This window comes from Sciurus vulgaris (genome assembly GCF_902686455.1).
Source record: "Sciurus vulgaris genome assembly, chromosome: 4".
Lineage (NCBI taxonomy): Eukaryota > Metazoa > Chordata > Mammalia > Rodentia > Sciuridae > Sciurus > Sciurus vulgaris.
This window is the reverse complement of record NC_136464.1, coordinates 65,185,516-65,202,350: the sequence shown is the minus strand read 5'-3', so window position 1 is coordinate 65,202,350 and position 16,835 is coordinate 65,185,516. Positions and strand designations below refer to the sequence as shown.

Below are 16,835 nucleotides of genomic sequence, written 5' to 3'. Positions count from 1 at the left end.
TACTTCCTTTTTTGCTCTGTAAATCCTTTTGTGTGTTGATTTTTCTTGTTTGTTTTTCTTTTAAATATATGAAGTTAGTTCTTAACTATGTTTATGTAAAAGGCTTTTAATACTTAGATGTCAATTCTCAGATGTTTGAGAATATAATTATATCTCCTAAGATATGGACATATGGAGACAGGTCTACCAGTATCGCAGTCAGGCCTGTCAAATTTACAAAGCAGCACCGAATACCATCAGGTGATTGCAGATCTCTGGACAAAAACATATTAATAAGGAGACAGCATCATATTTAAACCCACTAGGTATACCGTTCTCAATAAAAAATAATAAGTAATCTGTATCTCTGTGCATTTCATGGCACTCTTCAAAATAAAAAATGTTTTAAACCCTGGAAATTACAAGGGAATATGACCATACTTGTTTTTTTTTTTTGTTTTTTTTTTTAACGTTTACATAGTTTTTCTGGTTATTTCAATTGATATTAAATAGAACCCCAAAATTTTCTTCAGAATTTGAATTTTCAGAAATTTTGACACTGGCAGGGTACTGCAGAGATATGGTTTATCATTCCAGGGTTCAGCTTTCACTCAACACAACTGGAAGTTGAACAGTACTGATAGAGCCAGAGTTGAGATTCCTATGTCTTGCCTCCTTCCTCCTTTCTTTATCCCATTCCCACTCACCTCCTTGGAGGCTGATCAGGAAAATGAGGGAAAATGAGGGAAGGAAGGGAGCAGCCTGTGTCCAGCACTGAGCTTTTGGTTTGCACACCCTTGAAATGTAGCTACATAAGGAGACACTGAGCAAATAAGTAAATAAATCAAGAAAAATGGGTTTGTCACTGTAGGAGAAGGAAGTTATATATGTGGTAATGGGGAGGCTAGAATAAACCCTGTGATATTGAGGGTATCACTATGAACAAGGGGTTTTAAGATGAGTGATAGAGAGATGGAACATAGATGGCATAATTTTTTCTTTGTCTTCTGAGAGGGCACAGAACAGTGATACTTCAGTCAGAATAAGCATACTTAAAAATTAGGCTTTACTTTGAAATCCTGAGTGCTGTGACCTATAATTATGTACCATGGCCTATTTCAATCAATGACTAGTAATTGCTGTTATGCTTCTGTAGCATCATAAATCCAGTTCAAAACATTTCTCCAGAGAAGACATACAAGTAACTAATAGGTATTTGAAAACTGCTTAATATCACTAAGCATCAGGGAAATTCAAATCAAAACCACAATTAAATATCAACTCATACATGTCAGGATGGCTATTACAAAAAAAAAAAAAAAAAAAAGAGAGAGAAAAACCTAACTAAAGAAAAGATAACAGATGTTGGCAAGAACAGAGAAATGAGAATCCTTGCACATTGTTGGTAGGAATGCAAAATGGTGCAGCCACTATGAAAAACATGAAGTTTCCACTTCATGTAACTGCCACATGATCCAGGGATCCTACTTCTGGCTATTTATCCAAAAGGATTGAAATCGGAACTTTAAAAGTTAGCATTCCCATGTTCACTGCAGTACCATTCACAACAGCCAAGATGTGGAAACACCCTAACTGTACATGAACAGATGAATGGAGGAAGAGAACATGACATGTACACATAATGTAATAGTATTTAGCCTTTAAACAGAAGGGAATTCCACAATATGCATATTATGGATGAATCTTGAGAACATTATGCTAAGTGAATTAAGCTATTTATAGCCAATTTTAAGAAGACAAATACTGCATGATTTCACCTATGTGAGATATAAAATAGTCAAATTCATAGACTCAAAGAGCAGAATGCTAGCTATAATGAGGAATAACTCAAAGAGGAATATTTTTAAAAAAACTATATTCTAGACTTCTCAAAAATGTTAAGGTCAAGAAAAGTAAGGAAAGACTGAGGAATTCATAAATTGAAAGAAACTAAAGGAACATTTATGTACAACCTATGCTCCTGAATTGGATCCTAAACAACATTGTTGAGATAATTGGTAAGGTTCATTGAGTCTGGGGGTCATATGGCAATATTAGATCAAAGTTAATTTTGATAGCTATTTGTGTGTAGGAGAGTATCTGACTTAAGAAATGTATACTGAAGTATGGCAAAGAGTGCTGCATTAATCTGCAATTTATTCCTAATGATTATATAGGAGCACTATGTATTATTTTGGTAGTTTAAATGTAAATTTGAAGTTTCTTGAAAACAAAAGATTATTTGACCAAAATTTTGAATTCTCATGGTCAGAATCATGGGAAAGCTAGGGAAGTTCATGTGGGGCCACAAGAAGCTGCTTCCATGTTTCAGTAGGGGTTTGTGACATAATCCTACCCAGAGAGGCTTGATTGTGTGACTTCCTCTCACATGTAGATGAAGCCCATATAAAATCCAGGACTGTAAGCTTCTCATTATCTTCTTTGTACCCCCATTGTATTGTGGATGTCTCTAGCACATGTTTTCACCTTCTGATTTTTCTTGTTAAGTTAGAAAAAAACAGTTACACCTCAAATTACTGATTTTTTTAGAAGAGTTCTTTTTTAGAGGAAGTCAAATCTGGAAATCGACCAACAATTGCTTTCATTTTGACACATTATATATCATAAAAAATGTATTTGTGAATCTTCCTGACTTTGGAAAGAAACAAAAAAAAAGGGGAGGGAAGGGAGGAAAAAATAGAGAGATGGAGGAGGTAGAGAGGGAAGGAAAAAAAGAAAATTTCGCAAATAAAAATAAATATTTTGAGGACAATATTTTAGTTTCTCAGAGTTATATACAATGCAGTGGAAATTGCTCCATCCTTAATATAAATCTCAGAAGTTGCACTAATTCGACTTGCTGGTATCAGCTCATGTGATTAAAACTTACCTCTTCTGAGCAATAAGGAATCTTATAACTTAAGTGTTTTGCAGCATTTTTGATTAAGAGGCAAAAGAAAACTGGTTAGTTATGGTCTATTATTTAATTATCTGACATATATAAAATTTGACAATTTTACATGACAATATTTTCAAGGAATTTTTATAAAATACAGGAAGATTATCTGAGGCTTTCATTTTTGTTTTTAAATCTATTTTTTTAATTTATTTATTGACATAAAGATCTGTCAGTATGAGCTAAAAAAAAAGATATTTAAATTAAAACAGTCTGTCCTGATTCCCCAGGAGAGTAATGAACTAGCATTTTAATTACTAACAAATTTATTCAATCCAGGTGTGAACCATCAAAAAGTTTAGAGAACTCCTCTGCTTTAAGCAAGTACTTTGCATTTGTATGAAATTATGATGACATCGAGTTCTAACATAGAAGGCAGGTTTAGAAAACTGTCAGATATGTACTGTAGTTACATTATTTTGCTTGAACTATAAATTTGCAGAACATTAAAACTACCAATATTTGCCTCCAAGACAATATGTCTACCTCTTATAGAGGTATTGAAAACCTCCAAGACTTTCCCCTCCATTGTTAGGATTTACCAAAAGGACATTTTTTAGTAAAACTATAATGAAATGAATAGTTTCCTTACTGGAAATAGAATTGTTATATAAACAGTTATTGGAACCATATAATCTGTATCTATAACCACTACTCCTGCTACTTTTCAAATTTAATGAAACTGTCTCTTCAGTATAGCTCTCTTAGACTCGTGTGGCTCTGTTAATCCTCAAAATTACAAGGCAAGGCTCACAGAAACACATGGCAATTGCCAAGATTATAATTACTTTTGTATTTATTTAGATCTAGCAAAATATTAAAATATTTTCTCTCTGGAGAATGACTTGAAAATATGATTATGAAATTGAAAGTTAGGATAAGGGGAATTTTGTTTTAAATCTCGATTTGGGCCAAATCTCCATCTTTATTATTATAGAATGTTTTGAGGGTCTTTATAGGAATAAGGAGAACCAGTTTTGAAATGCTTTGATATTTATATTTTGATTCTATATCTACAGTTAGTAAGATTGATGTATCTATTTGCTGTTCAGTTAGCTAGACATACCATTATAAGTAATATACACAATTTGCAAGTAATACCATTTATACTTACTATTTATAAATACATACCATTTGTAAGCAATAAATGCATTTTTCTATTATAATGTCTTTTGGTTTTGATTGCTCAGCTCTGTAATTCTAAAATATTCCTGTTACTTTTTAAAGTATTATATAGTTTTTACCTACTTACCTTTTGCTTCATTCATACCATACATCCTACCAATTTTGCTCTATTTTGAGATTAAAATTTTACATTGAATATATGCCTCAAAAGAAAGATTAAATTACCCATAATTTAATTTTTACCAAAGAAATATATTTACCACATAAGAAATCTACTTATTTTGACTTTTGAAAAGTAAAATTTTCTAATTCAGGAGAACTCACTATATGAGACATTTAATCAAGAGCTGGATAAGGACAGAGTGGGTTGCTGCAGTTGCAACACATACCAGAGTCACACTATAGTGCCCTCCTGTGGAGGTTTGGTTAAAACTTCATCTTTGTGCCCACAAGAGTGATTTTCCAAACTGTGGCAGTCATCACATCCAGAATTACTGAAGTTCAGTTTAGTTTAGTCATTTTTAAATTTGTAACTAAACATTAAATTGCTTTTATAATATAAAAAGCATTCCCACTCATAAGATTTGCAATTCAAAATCTAAATCGAGGAATGTCAGCTTTTCTTCTCATTTCTTAATTATTTTATTGATATGAATTTTTCTTGATTGTTACTTAAAAATTAAATACTAAGCAAGGAAATAGCATAATCAAAAATTTAACTAGGAAGATGAATTCTTCAGCTTAAAAATTTTTAGATTTGTGCAATGAAAACAGTTTTTTTAGAAACAAAGACTATAATATTTTTAAATGACAAAAGAAAAATGATGATGAAAGTTTGTTTAGAATATATGTTCATTTAGGTACAGATTTTTTACAAGGACATAATACAAATTATTGTTCTGCAGAAATATACTATTAAATATCATATCCCCTCCCTCTATGCTTTTTGTGAAGAAAGTAAAATGCATAAAAAGAAAATCATTTAGGGATGTGTGACTTTATTATAATTGTGTACTTAAGAATAACATGCAAAAATAGAAATCAGAAAATTTTCCTGTTTAAAAGAAACAGAATATATGCTCATTCATAACCATCAAAACTATGCAAAAGATTTTTCAAACTGTTAAGCATTTTTTCCCAGTTCAAGAATTAACATTTTCCCCAAGATAAAGTTACTTATTAGGTATTAATTTTGAAATAATTTGGTTCATTTTTTTTCTCTCTCAACCCTAAACTTGCTTTCATGCTTGGTTTCACAGGTATGGAAATATAAACTCTATTTGGCACACACACATACACACACACACACGCTAAGAACTCTTTACTCTTGGTGCACATTTATAATTAAGTTTCAATATATACAAAATTCTCAGATTGGCAGATTTAGGTTTCTGTTTCATGTACTCTTTTCCTAACCCACTGCTTCACTAACCAACCTTTTCTAATTTGCTGTTGCCAAAGATGTCTACTGACTACTCAAAACTAAAGTCTGTCCCCCTTCTTCCAAGGGAAACTAAATGGGTGTTAGGAACCACTAGACCCTAATTAAGACTTTCAGTACAAAGTAGAAAGGGGAAGAAAAAAGAAAAAGAAAAAAAAAAGAGTTGAGAGAAAAACCAGAAAGCTATCTATAGCATTTTGTGTCAACAGAAAATACAATGGAGTTTTGTCTCTTCACATAAATCTCTTTAAATCTGTCTCCTGCAAATGGAAAGAGGGAAGCACTGTTTTTGCAAAGTTTAAATGTCTGTAATTACAGACTATTAGGTAACTGGCAATGTTCATACCTGGAGAAGTAAGCAGAGCTCTCTCTGAAGCCATAGCCATGATCAAAAGATTATGAGTAAGCACATCCAAACTAGAAGTGTTGGACAAAATCTTAAAATAAAAACAAAAATAGGATGAGAAAATGTGAAACAGAGTGGAGGATGGTGTTAGTTTCCTTTAGTAAAAATGGCTTAATTAGTGAGACCGGATTAGATTAGAAGCATAATTGAGAAACCCAACCAAACCTAAACTTTTAGAAAGAGTAAGCTTAGTACTGAGCATCCTTGTTTGTCTGTTAGTTTCAAAGAAAATCTAGAAGAATGAGATTTTCCAAGGTCAGAAATATGTGCGGTTTCATTGATAAAGGGAGAATCTAAAATGTCTCTGTAGATCAGTCTAAAATCAGTAAGACAAAATTGGGGCCCCGATAAAGAATGCCCCTCACAGCATGCGGGATGAACTCCAAAACACCATTTATATGACAGCATCACTTGGCCCCGAGTCCAAAGGGAAGATAAAGGCTCAGAACACTCCCTCTTCAGAAAGCTAATTCAGTATCAGCAAGAACTTGATCTGCTTTCTCCCTGGACACCAAGAAAATCTGAGAGCAATTTTCAATCATAAAATCAGACATATCATCAAGGTGAAATCATTGAAGACTAGGTTATTGTTAAGCTTCAAATCTTGGGTCCAAGTTTTCCACCAAGAGCCCCTGGGATAGCCAGATTTAGACAGAGAGCCACAGTCTGGTTCCAGTACAGGTCTTCTTGAATAAATGAAGGCCTTGCTTTCAAGGAATTCAGTCTATAGCTGTGAAAGTTACCATTATCTACCATCGAATTTCCTTTCCTGAGTCTTTTTTTTTTTTTTTTATCCTGAATGACACTTAAGGATTCTCTATATTCTCTGTCACTGTCATAGCAAAAACTACTTGGAAGGCCTGATGAAAGTTGAGGAAGAGAAGAATAAGTAATCAAGTCAGAAAAGCAAGAGGAAGAAAGGAAGGTTTGGAAAGGCGTTCACAGTTCTGACTCGATTTTTCCTATAGTCACTTCCTTTAACAGTTCTGAAATATTGTGATTCAGAAGACCCACCAAGGGGATCCCTCTGCTGTCTTCAAACCTGACTCTGGACCTACGTCACTTGGAGCACTTTGGAAAAAGAAATTGTTGACACCCCTCTTTGTGATTCCATCAAAAAGACAAAATAGGACTTGTCACCTCCAGTTTTTAAAAGCTCCATGTGCATCTATGATTTCGATGCACAGCTATGTCTGAAATTTTGCTGTAACTGGGTATAAGTCCACCTACCCATCTCCTCTTCCAAAGAGATATAGTAGGTAAGGTTTATTATGATAAAGTTATGAAACACATAAAAATGAGGTCAATACTACATGTTAGTAGAATCTCAGTATATCTTCCAATACCTATTTCTGCTTTCCTCTAAGAGAAGATTTTTAGCTGAGTGAATAGTTAAGTGGAATAAAGACTTCATTCCCCAACCTTTCTGCAGTAAGTCAGTACACTTAGTCAAAATTAAGTTTTGACTGATGGCAGGTGAGCAGAAGTAAACTATGAAACTTCATGGAAGTGCCCTTTAAGGGGAGGACCACAATTTTTTTTTTAACCTTCTATTTTGTTGGCTAGAATAGGAGGGGCATTTTGGACAATAACATAATCTTGGAAATGGAGTCCAATAGAAGAGCTACAAGATAGAAGGAACCTAGATCCCAAAAGACTGGATAAAAAGCAGAGTCCCAAAAAGCGCTTTGTACTATTTACTCAGAACTGCTATATGAAGGCAACACAAAATACTATCTTGTTAAAGCTGATAGAACTTTGGATTTTCTATAAGTAGTATTTTATCTAAATACACCTAAGTCACTACTTTGTATTGTTAACAAACAAATACTATTGACTTTTAATTTTAAAATATTTAAATTAAAACATTTTAATGATACCTTCAGAATTGAAATATTACATGTTCTCTTCTTGAAAATTAATTTTTCCTACAGAAGGGGGTGCAACTCAGTGGGACAGCATTTACCTAGCATTTACAAGTCCCTGAGTTTGATCACACACACACACACACAAAAAAAAAAAAAAAAAATCATTTTTTTCCTATAACTCTAACATAGAAATTAGAATATATGTTAATAACTACATTTGACAATAAATGTACTAGTTTGAACCTTCTTACAAATTGTATACAGTAAAAAGCCTACTAGTTTAAACACCAATAACTTTGAATTTCAGATACATCAAACTGTTCTGCAAACTGTTCTCTGATTTATAAAAGAACAAAGACAGACTGTTTGGTTTTAGGGGCATAGAACTGTAAACTCATCATCATGGCACACATTCTCACACTGGTGCACACACACACACTCATGCATGCACACTCATGTAACTCAACACCTCTTTCTTTACTCTTGGTGCTTGTTTGTAATTGGTCTTGCTCTCTTACACAGGACAGCATTTGAATTTGGCAGCATTTGGTGTTTATGTGCAAGTGGACATTGCTAATTAGAAATGGGGTTTGTTTTTGTTTTGTTTTGTTTTTCTAAATCATTGAGGACTCAGAATTTTTGCTTATAACATTTTATTAATAGTTTCAATTGTCCTACCAGTCTTTTTCAAGAGAGATTATGCAAGAAACTACGTGCTACAGAAAAAGATTAACGATTTTCTTAATTTTCTCAAGGACAGTGCATAATAAGACTCTAGATACACAGGAGAAAAGTTAATTCATTACAAATAGTAAATGCCTTGGGCATGAGGGATAAATTTTCTGGGAAAATTCTTGAGAAGTTGAGAATGGTTGCCACTTGAATGTGTAGTTCTATTTAGAAAATATCTTATGATTCAAACAGCCCTTAAATTGACTAGCTTTCTAACCAATTCATCCAAATTAATAATAATTGATAGATATAGATGTAGCTTTAATTCTGCAGAACTTTGAGTTCATTTTAAATTCTATCTTTGGTAAGGATTCTCATCTAAATGTTACTAACAGCAATTTAGGTTGCAGGTTTTAAGCATAAGACTGGTATGATAAAAGCAGTATTTTGAGCAAAGTAACTTGGCAATGTTACACACAACATTTTGAAATGAAAGTGATTAGGGGCAGAGAGACTAATTAGAAAGTTAGGAAATGGAGAAATTATAAAAAAATTGCTAGGATATAGCAATGGTAATGGAAAGAGGACAAATCTAAAAAAATATTGGACAGAAATTTTAACATAGGAATTGGTGAACAGTTGTATACAAAAGACTAAGACATTTAGATGAACCAAAACTTGCACAGATTTGAAAAGGGTACATAAAAGTGCAATTATGTCATTAATGTGATTAGCAAAGTCATTTTTCTTAATAGTAAGGGTCATGATGATTAAGTTTAGTGTTAAATACTTTAATACAATATAGGAATGACAGCATATAAACTTCTACAAGGAATTGGAGAAATTGGACTAGACAAGAAAGACCACTGATTGAACTGGGAGAGGAAATTCTTGTGTAATAATCTATAATCCAGCCTTCTATGTGCAGGTATGCTTTCTCCTACCATCTATTATGACATCCTTACACAAAGGTTCCAGGACCAAGGTCTTATTGCAATGTAAGTGTGTACTTTGGGGTCAGACTCTGGACATGTGTGAGAAATAGAGGAGAAACTGTTGGAAATGTATGGAACTAGAAGCCAGTCTATGGAAAATTCTTTTAAGCATCAGCTATGTAGAAAGCTATGCAAGTCTTGCCATGAGTTAAATGACATTTTAAGAACTCTAAAATACATTTTTGAAGACTTGGAATAAAAACCAAAGTGCAAATGAAATGCAAACATTTTATTCAATAAATTTTAAATATACCACTTTAACTGTAATTTGGGCAGACATTTGGAATGTTTTAGTTCAACAAGTGAGAAATTACAACTTGTGATTTGGATTTATATGTAGGGTACTGTCTTTTGTCATTTTAAAATTGATTTATTAAAGAACTGAAAAAATAAAAACATAATGGAAGCTGCAACAAGAGCAATGCAAATGAGCAATGAAATCAATAGAAATTATTCTGACGTCAAAGAGGAAATTGCAACTCCCCAGAATTCAGATATAACAATTAAAAGTCATATCCAATAAGAAGAGATACTTCCTAAATAGAATCAATGAATAGGCTTCTAGATTGCTTGATAATCAAATTAATAGAAAGGACTACATCATAAAACAACATAAAAAAGATTTAAACTTCTTGCATTTTAATAACAACTACTATCATCAATTAAGATAACAAAATTATATAATATGCATGTACAATGACAGCATCAACACATATTGGTTAATGAGTCTTTCATCCAAGGAGTAAGGAGTATTTAAAATTGTTCCCTGCATGAGAGAAGCTGAAAATAACTTTAAATCTTGCAGTGCATGGATGATGGAAACTTGATAAAGGTTTTCTGAAACTTTACAGCAATCCTAAAATGTATGTGATATTACTAGTGAAAAGTCATGAGGCTGAATTTTCCTAAACTATCAGTAATAAAAAGATTTCCATTAACGAAGCTTGAAGAAAGACTGAATAACTCTCCTATTCTTTCTATGAAAAATAATATTATAATATTGTTGTATCTGAAGAGCTATTGAGTATGAGGTTCAAAAATAGTGGAAAATGTATTGTAGATGTGGACTAAGCAGATAATAATTTTTAAATTTAATTTTAAATTTTGTGCTATTTTTAAAAATGTATTAGCTTTTTAATGAATGTAACTTGTTAATTCTTTTATTATTATTCTACATACTCACTTTTGTGAACTATATATTCACTTTTGTACCCAATTTGATATCTTGATTTAGCTTCTGCTGTTTGTACATGGCTCTTATTGGACAGGGGAAGCAGATGTAAGGTGATGAATGTTGTGGTCTAGGTAGTTAGGGACACGGTGGTGGCAGAGAAGGTAGAGGAAGTCAGTTTTACATAAGTTTCAGAGCAGATCTGTCAGGTCTTTCTGAAGAATTGAATGCAAAACATGAAAGAAATGAAAACATTGATGATGACCCCCAGAATTTAGTTTGATAATCAGGTGGATATTAGAACTATTACCTGGAAGAGCAGGGAAGGCACAGGTTTGAGGGAAGATTTCCTTCATTTTGGACATGGTACATTTGTCATAGTCTCTCAGGTATACTACATAGCATTCCATGCTCCTTATCATGCAATACCCTGGAGTCCCACCCACAGTAGATGGTTAACTCAAAGAGAACAATAATTGACTGCTTTTTGCCCTAGTGAGCATAAAGTTTCTATTCAATTAAATTTAACATCGGTCATACAAACTATATGCAATGTAGCTAGATTCAGATTTCATGAATCAAACTCTACCAAATAAAGTGCCAAAATTTGGAATGAGATAGACCAGAGTTCGCATCTTAGTTCTGTCACCCACTAACTGGGACCCTTGGAACACTAGCATAACTTCCCAGAACCTCTTATTCCTTAACTGAAAATGAGAATGCTTTTACTCACAGGATTGTTACAAATGGAAAATAAAACAATGCATGCAAAACTCTTACAATACTGTCTAGCATAGATTAGCTCCCAATAAGAGTAGGATATGTTTGCATTTAGTTGTCTTGCCAATGCTGACAATACCTAGAGCAGAGATATACCAAAATCAGTGTACTAGAAAATATTAAGAGAGAAAAGTTATATTTTCATCATAACTTATTTTGAATAATTTCAGGAGAAGATAGTAGGTTTCTGAACTCTTCCAGTCCTAAAAAGGAGGAGGAGGGACTAAAAGGCACTGAGAGCAAAAATAGAATGAATTTACCCAATTCTTTACTGCACTATTTAACCTCTGCTTTCTTAATCATATGCACAGCAGGGGAAAGGATGTGCTAAAACAATTCATGTGTCATGAACAAAGCAGCCACAGATTTTAGCTCAAAAATCACACTAGGAAAACCACCAGTTGGAAGTAAAGTAATAAGGCCAAATTTATTTTTTTAATTGAGTCTTGAGTTATAAGCAACCCTTTAATTACATTAATCAAGCAGGCTTCCTCTCAGCAAATGATGAGGGAAATACATTGTTCTAACTTTTGCTAAATTTGCTTTTAAAAATTGCTGAATATTATGGACACATGGAAAATAAACCTCTTGAATTTTTTCCTCTGTCTTTACAATGTAAAAAGACAAACATGTACTTAATTCTAGATATAACCTACTCTATAAGACTGTGAGTTACATTTGAAATTTCAAACACTTAAAACATTTCAATATTTTAAAACATTGGCACTCCTCAACTAAATTCCACTTAGTTGTTGTTGAACTTTAATACCATAACTTTTTCCACCAGTTTTTCCACTGACTTTTTAAAATTTTGATATATAGTCCCAATAAAATTGGTTCTACCAATTGGATGATTGTCAAATGGGCAGGCTACTTGCCACATTTATCAGGTGAAAAACATAAGTCTTATAGGAGAGTGTGTAACTTGCCAAAAGGTCATGCAGTTATTAAATACCAAAGTCAGGATTAGACTTAGGCCTGTTTGACCCCAGCCCTTCACTAACACCATGTACATCTTTTGCTCTGCAATGTTCTTTCTCTCTATATTACTTTATACATACTACTTCTGTCTGTCTCACTCTGGGATTTTCTACCTCTCCCTCACCCCATCTGCATGCTAACTCTTATTTATCCTCATTCAACTTAAACACCATCTCAACTTTAAGTTTTCTCTGAATAATTAATCTTTTCCCTCTCACCAGAATAAATTGACTGTCCTTTTCCTAAAATTCCTTATATATGTATTTCAAAATAATAATATTTACTCTGAAAATTTCCTTATATTTCATTTCCCCGCCAAAGACTAAACTGTGACATCCTCGAAAGTCAGGATTGTGCTGTGCTTATCTGGATCCCCAACAACCTACGACAGTACTTGGCTTGTAGTGCATGCTCAGGGAAGGTATGCTGAAAATGGCATAAATGAGAAAATGGCAAAAATGGCATAAATGAGAAAATGGCATAAATATTAAAAATATACAGCTTCTTGTTTCTGAAAAGAAATATGAAAGCTTGAAGGAATTGCTGGGAGTTTAACTTAACTTTTGAAGATTACATAAGATTTTTAGAGAAGGACAGGTGGAATGTTAAAATTTAAAGAAAGTTATTTAGAATAAGCCCTGAACTGAAACATCCAAATTTTAACATCATTACAGGAAATATAAAGAACTTTAATTTATATTTTTGTCATTGCCAGGCATGCTATGCTAATTCAATAAAATAATTAATATCTTATAGTAAGGGTTTAAATGTGTACATTAAACATTTTATATTTTCTGGCCTTTAAAAATGATTATTGCCACTTAATTTACACTTTGTCCAAACAAGTAAAACAAACATAGCATCCTTTTAATCAGTGTCATAAAGCAACCTGGCAACAACTCGTTTGATCAAAGTTCATAAATCAAACTGGTTTGAGACAGATGGTGTTTCTTAGATAACTAAGAACATCCTTGATTCAAGATGAAACAGAACTAGTTCTTCAGTAGACAACACTACTGGGTGGCACTGGCATATCAGCCTTTCTTGTGCTAGGAGGTGCTAAAGAGTCAGAGCTGCTGTGCTCAGAAAGGAGGCGCCATGAGCCCTAGTACTTAACTGCTGCCCATTAATCACCTCAGGTTCCATCTAAGGAAAAAAATATAACACAGTAGGAATCTTAGTAAATGAATGGAATTAAATAAAACCAAAAATTCAATAACACTGAAATAAAATAGGACCAATATTTTGAAAGTGAAGTGGTATAGTGTTCAGTTCCAAATGTGCGTCTATATTGTGAAAACCTATATTTTAAGTAGATCATACATGTGTTACTCTTTTCTTGGATTAGGGTTTAGTCCTTTGAAAGGGTAGCAACATTTCAGTGCTATTCTTAAGTATATGTAGTTAGTAATGTTTGTCAAGAGCTTTGGGAGGAAAGGACTATATAAATGTCAGTAGTTATTAATATTTGGATTTTTATATTTAGCTATCAAATGTGTTTTCCATGATCTATCATCAGAGGTCTATTTGTAGCCTTCTAACATTTTAAGTAAAAATAACCATTGGCCAACAACAATATTTCTTCTGTTCTTTAAAATCAAAGTAATATTTATTAGAAACTAACAATTATGCTCAAACTCTTCAAGAGCCAAATTTATTTTGACATGTTTTTATATTTGAAGTCATCTGTTGCCACTGATTCCTCTGGCTTTAGATAAGTATTGTGAGGAGCAGTTAGCTGACAACCGTGTCTACTCACTTACCCTCCCAGGTCCTTCCCTTCCTTGCTCTTCTCTTTTTTTGGCTGATCCCTACTGACACATCTCTCAGTTGTCAGTTAAATAAAGTGTGACTAACCCAACAGTCCTATAATATAGCCCTATTGGGACCATTTTCACATACTATTATAATCGTACACAACTTTATATTCCCAGCCTTCTAACCCCACCTCCAAGCTGTAAACCCCTGCAAGGACAGAAATCCTGCCTATGATGTTTCTAGCACATGAAATGTGCCCAGATCAACTGAATTGAACCAAAATCCAAATCTTACACAAAAGGCAAAAAACAAACACATGAAAAAAAAACATGTTTGCTACAATATAAAGTGTACTTGCAGAAGTCAGCAAATTTGACAAAAACATTGTTTTTCACTTTTTTCTTAAATGGCACTTCGACTTCCTTCCAAAGTGTTTTTTAAAGGTGGAAGTATGTGTGTGGGGGGTGGGGGGCGGTGTCAGGATGAAACAGTTGTGTTGACCTACAACTGGTTCTCTGATATTAGAGTTCATATCCTATTTTAGGTTAAAAACCAAGATAGATTTGAAGGCCTCTTGCCACTAATACATGTATCAAAGACCACACAAATTCCCATGTTGGCATTGCCTCATAAGAACAAGAATAGGTCAAAATATATTGGCAGAGCTCTATGAGGGAGTCTACAAAATGCAGGCCTATGCATTCTGACTCAAGCCCGCAACATAGCCCTTCACTTTTATGAGTACTAAATTTCACTCTAGTTTTAATAATAATAACAATAAATATAATAATAAAATCTTGTTTATATAAGAGGTTCATCTTGTTAAAAATGCATTGAGACTCATGGAGCTTTATAGGGCCCAATTTATGCTCTCTTTGGTGATTTAAAGGTGATAACTTCATGTGATTCATTGCCACATAATTCTGAATTTTAATAATATAATGACTCATGATTTTTACATTTCTTAGAGAACCAGCTTGCTTAAAACCATTGCAGTTGTTTTTACTGGGGTCATCTGAACTACAGTTCCCAGAATGTTCATGAAAAGGACATGGTTTATGTGTTCTGAGCGGCTGTAATCTATCATGGCTGGTGCTAGGTCGACAGATTATGAGTTTACAGTGTCAGCCCAGTGAATTAAAGCTTTGTTGTAGACCAGCTTGCTATGCAATTATTTCCAGTTCATATCCTATAAATCAGTGCTGGTCACATGACAATCAGAAATTTCCATCTAGCATTTTAACCATCTATGTTTTATCTTAATTATGCTGTATGAATCTGCACCTAGAACAGTGTGATATGACTGGAACCAATAACTTAGAAAATAAATTTCACTGTCACTAGAATCTATTTAAGGAATATTCTACATTCTCACTTTTTTTGTCGAGCTGTTTGGTATTTATGTTGAAATAATAGGAAATGAATTTAAATAGAAACACTTCTCATGTCTTATCTCTGCAAACAAAAAAACATAATTTACAATAAATTAGCACAGCAGTTGTTAGTGTAGCTCAGCTTTATTTTGCAATTCTCACACCTAAGCTCACAAGATGACACTTTTTCTGATAAGGTAATCTTTATAAGGTAGTTCTGTAGGTGATTAAATCTGACAGATGCTAGTGAGATGGTGAAGTTCAGAGATATAATAGCAAACACTTTAAAAAAATTCTTGTTAAAATAATAAAGTGTCTTATGATGTGCCAATAGAAAAATCAACCAAATAGAAGAATCATTTACAATGTTGTATTTCTATGTCTAAAACTAAAGTAAAATCATTCATCAATAAGTATATATACGTAAATTATAACAAAATGTAAGGGAACGGGCATTTTTTAGAATGAAGAATATTACCTTCCAAGTCATTTTTAGTATTTACACATCATTTTGAATATAATGAGAATAGAAAGCTTCTAATACAAACAGAAGCTAAAGAAATATTACATGTCTTTTCATAACATTTTGATAGTCGGTCTGTTCTTCAAAACATGCCTTAAAAACCAGATCCTTCAAAGGTAAAGACTTTGTCTCCTCCTGAGGCAATGAGGATAATCAGATGGCTGATGTTTCCAATGATACCAGCGATCTGAAATATGTTAAAACTTAATTGCAAATTGTATAATTAGATTAACCCAATTAATGCTATAGCTTAATTTTGCAATGCACCTTTATTATTTGAATGTTTTTAACCCTGGTTTTCAATTTCTAGCAGAAGAATTTTGAAACAGTAGCTCATTGTCCTTTTTTTTTATATTACTTAAATGATGTTAGCTTTGCTAAAGTCAATTGGTATTACAATCTGTTGGAGCATTATATTACAGGAGGTGCTTTTTTCTCATTTTCTTATCTAAATATAGGTTACTTAAAGTACAGAGTTCATTTATAAATACAGGGAAGTTCCCTGAATCGAGTAAGTTAGCATGCTGGGCCAGATTCACTGGCTTCATTAGCAACCCCTCATACCACGGCTGTGTTCATACAAGTGTGAAAACCAGAACGACCCTTCAAGGGTTTCCCTGGCCTGAATAATTCCCTCATCAGGATCAGTGTAGGGAGCTACACTCATCCTGAAATTTCAGTCTCACTGTCACAATCTATTCATTCTGTACAACTTCCCTTAGCATGGGCACCCTTGGAGAGTACAGCAGAAGAGGAATATGAAAAAGTCAAGAAGCAGTATTGGATACCCAGACAAGAAGCATCTTG

The 16,835-nt window shown here is 33.2% G+C and overlaps 1 protein-coding gene across 3 annotated transcripts in view; it reads left to right on the top strand.

Annotated features, from left to right (window-relative positions):
- The window catches only part of CABCOCO1 (ciliary associated calcium binding coiled-coil 1), a 155,123-nt gene that overhangs the window by 102,248 nt on the left and 36,040 nt on the right, over positions 1-16,835 (top strand). The gene's annotated exons all lie outside the window — the stretch shown is intronic.